Source organism: Sardina pilchardus, chromosome 9, assembly GCF_963854185.1.
Source record: "Sardina pilchardus chromosome 9, fSarPil1.1, whole genome shotgun sequence".
Taxonomy (NCBI): Eukaryota; Metazoa; Chordata; class Actinopteri; order Clupeiformes; family Clupeidae; genus Sardina; species Sardina pilchardus.
In genome coordinates this window covers 25,283,428-25,292,020 of record NC_085002.1, presented here as the reverse complement: position 1 = coordinate 25,292,020, position 8,593 = coordinate 25,283,428, and positions in this window count along the sequence as shown.

Sequence of the window (8,593 nt, the reverse complement as noted above, 5' to 3'; positions counted from 1 at the left end):
ACAGGGGGAGCAGATCCTATTTACTCATTACTCCATATAGCAACACATTATGTGGGTGGAGTGTCAAACGAACGGGGTTGGCTTGCCACAGCAGCGTAATCAGCATGAAGCTATTATAGTAATTTCTTAGTGTCTGATTCAGTCTAAGATTAAAGGTGTTACTATAACAAGCCCGTTCATGAATTTAATAACATTTCAAATGAGACATGTCTTTGCTTTCATCTATGCTCAATTATGCCCACTGTGAAAAATGTGCATGTTCTATTCTGCTTCACAATGAACATTGATTAAGCAGTCAATGGAGAGGGGGAAGGATAATATGGCTTGAATTCTAAGCAGCAGCCTACTTTTGAGGTATAGATTTCCCATCAAACCACCCTACACAGATAAAGTCTGGCTTTTTACAATGAGACCTGTGGTAAACAAAATATTAAATCTTGGTGAAAATATGCAAAAATGATGCAAGCAAATGAAACCGGATTGTGACACTGGATTCCGGACGCGTTCATGCGTGTTGCATTTGCTGCCTGTGGTATTTAATCTTATTTTGAATATTTTGGATATGTTTCAGAAATTGGCCCGATCACTTGGAGTGCCGGCTCTGACAGCCTCATTTCTGTTTGGAACAAGGACTGCTGTGAATCACTGAGGTATTGTGTACATGAACCAATATCTGCACTTACAATGCTGTACTGCACATAACATAATGTGCAGCACAGAACAATGTGTGGCTTAGGGAGGGAGTGAACTATTCTTTGATAACAGCAACTGACGGTGGATTTAATGTGAAACAGTCTGATAGACCCCTTGCTTTATCAGATCTGGTCATGTGTGCGCATGGGTTTCTGTTCCCCAAAATGAGTTCAATTGGGGCTATAGCAAAGAGCAAGCCACACCCTCAGGCTTATAAATGAAAAGGTGTTTCCATTCAAAATAAGATCTCCACTACATTGTCTGCCAGGTTAAATCAGCATCAGATCTCTACTGCGTTGGCTGCCAGGTTAACTCAGCATCAGGACACGTCTGACATTTGCACTGGCTGGGAAACCTGATGCTGCTGACCACACACACTCACACACACTGATGTGATCGGTTCTTACAGGTGACATTAAAGCCACATGGTGCAGTTCTTTTACTTTAAAATAGCATCTTCAGACTCATTCTGATGTTAACGCTGACTTGTCATTATGGAGAATGAAGTCTTTGACAATGGCAATGTGCACCTGGAATGCTCAATATTCTGTACTGTGTAATACTGATTGGGTGGGATCATGACCCTTTTGATCAGTTTTTGACTAACTGGGTACCATTAAGCATTAAATGGCATTGAATGTTGATACCAAGGGGAATAGATATGCATTCTTCCAACCCCAGCTTCTAACTCCAAGAGGCTTTAAAAAGCCATGGTGGTCCTAGAGGCCAACTGGCCATATTATAGTTCCATATTTGTCCCTTAGAGGGCGGTATAGAACCTTCATTGCCAAGAGTTTGCCATCAGTACATCACCTCACACAGACACTCAGACACTTTTTTTGGTCAGTGAATGGACCAGCTCCCGGCTTCATGTCTAATACGACAGATGCATAACAACAAGGCAGCGCCCAGCTGACCTGGAGTGGAGCTGGAAGGTTAGCTCCTAATGCTTGTCCACACACACACACACACACACACACACACACATGGATACACACATGCATACACATATGCACACACACACACACACACACGCACCAGCACACGCGCACACACACACACACACACACACACACACACACACACACATGCGCACTCAGACACACACACACACACACACACAACCAAGGCCTTTGTCAACTCAGTGGATAAGGGAAGGAAACTAGATCCCTCTCCCAATGTGATCACTGTGCAGATGAACCGAGAACACTGCAAGCCAAAGTGTTTGTTGCCTTGTCTCTCTCTCTCTCTCTCTCTCTCTCTCTCTCTCTCTCTCTCTCTCTCTCTCTCTCTCTCGCTCTCTCTCTCTCTCTCTATTCTTGTATATGCACTTGTGTTTCGTCCGCATTTCAGATGTGGGATGGGTGCTGATGACTCATCTCTGTCCTCCTCTCACCAAACTCTCTCTCTCTCTCTCTCTCTCTCTCTCTCTCTCTCTCCCAGCAAAAGCCAGAGTCAATCTCTGCTATAAAAAAAGAAATCAAACCTGAAGATGACCAGGTAAAAGGCTTCAGTAAAATTTAACAATCCCCTGAGGGCATCCATCTTGGTTTTATACTGTCCACCTGTCTGCGTCTCTGGCCTGCGCCAGGGCTCTGTTAATGCTGGCGGTCAGCCACGGCTTTGGCAGCGTGACCCTGACACAGCATCCTGACTGACTGCTGATGCGAGAGCGGAGCGGTGACTTAGCTAAACTCCTTCCTCCGCTCTGCCAGGTCCCCTTAGAGCGAGCGCTCACACACTCACCTCGCCTCACCTCACCTCACCTCACCTCACCCTCACTCACTCACTCACTCACTCACTCACTCACTCACTCACTCACTCACGCACTCACTCACTCACGCACTCACCTCACTCACCTCACCTCACCTCACCCTCACTCACTCACTCACTCACTCACTCACTCACTCACCTCACCTCACCTCACCCTCACTCACTCACTCACTCACTCACTCACTCACTCACTCACCTCACCTCACCTCACCCTCACTCACTCACTCACTCACTCACTCACTCACACTCACCCACCTCGTCACTCACTCACTCACTCACTCACACACTCACTCACTCACTCACCTCACTCATTCACACACTCACTCACTCACTCACCCACCCACTCATTCACTCACCTCATACCCTCACTCACTCACTCACTCAGTCACTCACTCAGTCACTCACTAACTCACTCACTCACTCACCTGATAGCTTGTGTCCATTGCCTCTTACCTGCTATTAAAGAGTGGGGTGAGATGTAAAAATAGGGTCTATGTGTAGTGTAAGGTCAGCTAAGAGCTACATATGACCCAGAACTTGTTAGATAGCATTTCACACTTTCATTCGCTGGCAATCACAGCTGAAATCCATGAATGGCGTTTTCTCAAAACCATGTGACCATTGGTCGTACCTAATTACTTTAAATAAACAGCACATGTCTTGTGTGGTGGAATGGTCTTTTAACTTGATTTGTTGTCGTATTTTCAGTTACAAGACACACAAATGGCACATTTTCTATTCATAACATTGTGTGAAAGATTCTGCACAACTCTTGTGTGTTCTGCTGTGATGTTTGCTTTTGGATTTATCTTTCTATTTACTCTCAAGAAGACAATAGAAGAAAATCTGCCTTTCAAGCATTGCCTTGTGGGGGATATCTCTTGCTGTCAACAACCAATAAATAAAGAAATAAATGATTAGGATATTTAGTTGAACAGGCTTTCTCTTTCTTTGAGAGGCATAAGTGGATTTATTCCAGACCCATGTTGTCACATATTGTGTGTTATAAATATATCTCACATTAAAAGTGGCGTGATCAGTGTTTTGGCTGAAGATACTCACTCAAACATCACATGAACCAGAAAAAGACAGGCACAAACAAATGATTGACACCAAAAGGACTCTCTTGGTGTTGTCTTCCATGGGAAATCAAACGTTCTTGTGATTTGGTATTCTGATGCATCTTCAAAACAGTGATTATGCCTCACATGTTCGCTTGCTATGTGGACTCCTGAGGAAAAGACAAAGAACATATGTGTGTGTGTGTGTGTGTGTGTGCCTGTGCGTGCATGTGTGTGTGTGCGTTTGTGTGTGCGTGTCTTTGTGTGTGCGTGTGGGTATGTATGTGAATGTGTGTGTGTGTGTGTGTGTGTGCTTGTGCGTGTAACTATGCATTTGTGCGTGGATGCGTGTACGCACAGCAAAGTCCCTGAGCAACACGGCTCCTCAGTTCTTCCTGTTGCCAGTGCAATAAGGCATTAAGCCTGTATCGATCAACAGCGAGGACAGCCACTGTGCATGAAATTCCATCTTTGAGCCGCTTTACCAGTCTGCCACCATTGGAATTGGTTTAGGTCTGTGTGTGTGTGTGTGTGTGTGTGTGTGTGCGTGCACACGTGTGTGTGTGCACGTGTGTGTGTGTGTGCGCGCGCGCCTCGCTGCAGAGAGACAGGGACGAGGGATCAATGTGCCCAGTGTGTGTGGGGCATAAAAGGAGCTATGTGCCCGCGCGAGAGAGAAGGCCAGTCTGTCTGTCCGCAGTTGGGCCGTGTGCAGCTGGACCGGCCGGGCAAAGGGCCAGACGCACGGGCAGAGCCAGAATGGAGGAGGAAGGGATGCTGAGACGGAGGAGGAGTGCTCCTCTGATCACCAACACACTGTCAGGTAGAGATGGGTCTGTGTGTGTGTGTGTGTGTGTGGGGGGGGGTTATGTGTGTGTGTGTGTGTATGTGTGTGTGTTGTTTATGTGTGTGTGTGTGTGTGTGTGTGTTTATGTATGTGTGTGTGTGTGTGTACCACAGAGAGAGAGAGGGAGAGAGAAAGAAGGAGTGGTTCAGGAGAGTGAAGGACAGAGACGCAAGAGAAGAGAAAAGAGGGATGGAAGGGAAGACAGGAAGAGTGGCAGCACAAAAAGGACAGACTGAAAAAGAAAAGAAAGAAAAAATAGACAGAGATAGAAAGAACTATGGGTGAAGGAGAGTGCACATGGAGAGAGAAAGAGAGAGAGAGAGTGTGTGTTAAAAAGAGATACCATTAGACCATTAGAGTGAGAAAGACAGTGAGAGAAAAAATATGCAGAGAGAGAGAGCGACAGATAGAGAGAGCGAGAGAATGAGAGAGAGAGCAAGAGAGAGAGAGCAAGAAAGAGAATGAGAGAGAGAGAGATAGAGAGAGAGAGAGAGAGAGGGTTGAATGGTTGTAGCAGTCCACTGGGAGCCTGTAGGTTCTGGGGTGGCTGCCTTTGTCCTCTGGGTCTCCACTGGCCCAGCTGGCACCAGAGGGCAGGGGAGCAGGCTGGAGAATTTAATGACTATGTCAGGTACCACACACACATACACACACACAAACAGTTACACTTACACACTTCATACACATGCGTGCGCACACACACACACTCACACACACACACACACACACACACACACACACACACACAAAATATCTCCTCCTAATCTAATCTTTCCTCCTTTCCTGGAAAAAGAAACTTCCTCTTTTTTGTTTATTGTTCACTCTCTGCTCCCTCTACCTCTCCGTCTGAAAGACATTTACACACAACAGACTCCTCACATATACCTTCCACACACACACATACTACTGTAACAGAAAGCCTATTTGCATGAACGTGTTGCTCTGATGCATCAGTAGTTCTCTGAAAGTCCTCAAGGGAACACACACACACACACACACAAACTTAGATGAGTATGCCATCGTGGAATGTTTGGAACGGTGGCACACCACCCCAAGTCTCTCCACCCAGGTCCCCTCGGACTTTGTCTGGCACACAGGGCATGCCAGACATTCTGCACACAGCCGCTTCCCCACAGATGGCACTGCACGCTGGCATAGCACACATACTGCAGGGCTGTACCAGTCCCCTGGTGGCATCTGACCCTGGGTCGAATCCGGCCCAGACTCGGCCCGATTGTGTCCCAGGCCCAGCTGCTGTCTGGTGGCCTGATGTTCCTATTTTGTCTGCCTTGTGAACGCAAACCAGCCTGAATGTCCACAGTCTTCTGTTGACTAGTGGTTCCCTCCCTCCAGTATGGAGTACTGACATACACATGGACGTGGGATGGTCCAGAATCCATTGAGACTCTCCAGCGGTGTATTATACAGGAGCGGGAGACAAGTGCTCATGTGTCAGGGGAGGAACTAGCTCTCGGTAGGCTGCTCAAGGTGTCATAGATAAATGGATGAATGTTCTAGAATGCTCTAAAGGACTCTGTGTTCTCCTTCTGCCGTTCCCTGGTTTCTGTTCTACTGAAAGATTCTAGAACAGAGCTCTGTTCTAGAATCTTTGGTTCTACTCCCCTCTCTTGTCCTCTGCCTCATGCACCACCCTCACCGTGCCCTCTGCTGTGTTTCTCCGTTCTCCATGTCTCTTTCGTCACTTCTCCTGGCATCCTCCACTGCTCTGCCACTGCACACACAACACATTTGATTTGCAAATCCAGGAGGGGAGCATTCTTGGGCGTCATGATGACACACTGTGCTGAAACACATGTACTCTTTTAAGCTCCTCTTTCGGTCCCTCAATACCATGTTCCTTTTATTATTATTATTATTTATTATTATTATTATTATTATTATTATTATTATTATTATTATTATTGTGCACGCTCCCCATTCGCCCCTTGATCTGAAGATATCAAAGCTCTGTGAATTCTGTTTCAGTGCAACTGCATGCTGGCTCTAGGCACCCGGTGGGCCTTAATGCACTGTGGAAAAAGCTACACACTGCGCACTTTGATTTGAAGCAGCTTGGGTCCGTGTCAGTGGTGCTGTGGGTCTCTCTCATCAACTGAATGAAAAACCCTCTTCATACCCAACATTAATGATACGAAGTGAAGAGGGTAAGAGTGTCTTAACACCTGCTTTCAACTGAGAGCTTGGGAAACCTCTCCGTGATACCTTGTTAAGAGGGTCACCTAATGAGGATGGTCCTGTCACAGCCGAAGTCATGGCTCCCCCATCCACTAATGAACTTACACACGAGTGTGAAGTGGCAGGAGGAGTGGGCAGGTTACTGTAATCTCTAATAGGAAGTGTCCAGGTTAATGGCTGCCCCTGGTTTCATATTTTAATAGCTCAAAAAGCGTGTGATCTAATATGCGGCCCATTACCGCCAACAGCCTGTCTTTTTCAGAGCTGGAAGACTCTCGTGGTCTGGTTATGGTTCTCTGTAGTATGGAGAAAGTTTCTCGAGCAGGTTAGAGATGATTGATGGATCTGTCAAGCACAGATGATTAAGGTCAAGTGGAAGGGGTGGACCTGAGATGAGTCTCACTCTAAAGGCTGTTACAGTACGTACTCAATGCACTGGTCACTGCACCAAAGCTCTATGCATACTTGCGCTTGGGTGTGCGACACTATTTGCTATTTCAGCACCGACTCTGCACACCGTCAAAGAAGCAAATATTGTAAACAAGAGGACCAGCTAACGGTGTCGAGAAAGGTCTGAGCAGTAGACCTGGTTGAAAATAAGTCTGTTCATTAGGCCTACCTTTTGCTTGATGTTCTTTTGCATTGTAGGCCTACATACTAATAATTCCCCGTGCTGCAACTCTCACAGGTAACTTCTCCAGCTGACTATTAAAACTTCACTGCTAGCCTAGCCTACTAATCACCTTCACCTGTGCTGCAACTCTCTGCTGGTAACTTTGCTTAGACTGCTTCCTCAGCTGGTGATTCAAACTTCATGATACTGTGCCATTCCCCTGCACTGCCACTCTTGCTGGTGATCTTAAACTGACAGTCAAACAATTAAACTTCATGACTCTACAGTTCACAAATTAGTTCCAATTCTACTACAAACCACTTACCCTCTGATGGCCATTGTTTAAGTTTGTTTTGAAAATGCGAAATTCACGTTTTTATGCGTTGATAAGCCTCTTAGGTTCATGTAGGATGTGGGCTATATGAAGTGCCGACATGTCGGACTGCTGTTGATGTTGTTCTATGATAATTTATGAGTGAACTTAGCAAACATGTGGTGCCGGGCAGTGTTGTGCCTGAACGCGTTCATTGAACGAAAGTTCATGAACTCGTTCATAATTTTGGTGAACTTGAACTGAACGAACTGTATTTCTGCCTGATGAACGATACTGTGAACGCGTTCATTCTGGTGTTTGTGAACGTCACGTTCACTCTTTTTTAATTTCGTTCAATAATTCAGGCAAACAACACACTGTTAATAGCACTAAAGTGTTGCCCAACCGTTGCGGGTGCTTCTTTATCTATGCCAGATTCTATGCCTACCTGAATTCATATTTCCGTATCTACTATCGGAACTTTTCATGCTGCCGACCTATGTGTAATGTTGCCACCACAGCTGCTGTGAATGCAATCGCGGAAAAAATTGCACTTGATGATCAAGGGAAGTATTACGTGTAGCCTTTTAAAGTATGGAGTTTCGTTTGTGCCAAAATGTTCAAACAATACTTTTTCAAATTCAAACAAAAATCAATTAATCAAAATATCAAATACAAAATCTAAACAAAAAAAATAAAGTCGAAAAAAAAAAGTCTAAACTCGCAAACAAATTATTTGTGTAGTTGTAAAAAAAAACTGTTTGAATAACTTGTCTTTTGGTTTACAATAACAACAATCATTTGCAGCGACATCATTCGTTTGTTTGCTCCTGGCTTTTTCAGTTTCGATTCTGGCTCTGGCGTTTGCGCTGCCTGTTTCTTTGCTTGCGATTCTGGCACAAACTTCACATGTGGGTGGGTGTCTGTGGGGTGCATTCCTATTGGCTGATGCGTTTTGACTGACAGCTTTACTATGGATTCAAGCGCAAGAGCTACCCACCCCCCCCTCCCCTCCCCAGGTGCAACGCTCTTTTTGGCCACTATGTACAGGTATATGGGATGTGGCGCTATTGAGCACAGTATGTCAACCGCCATAT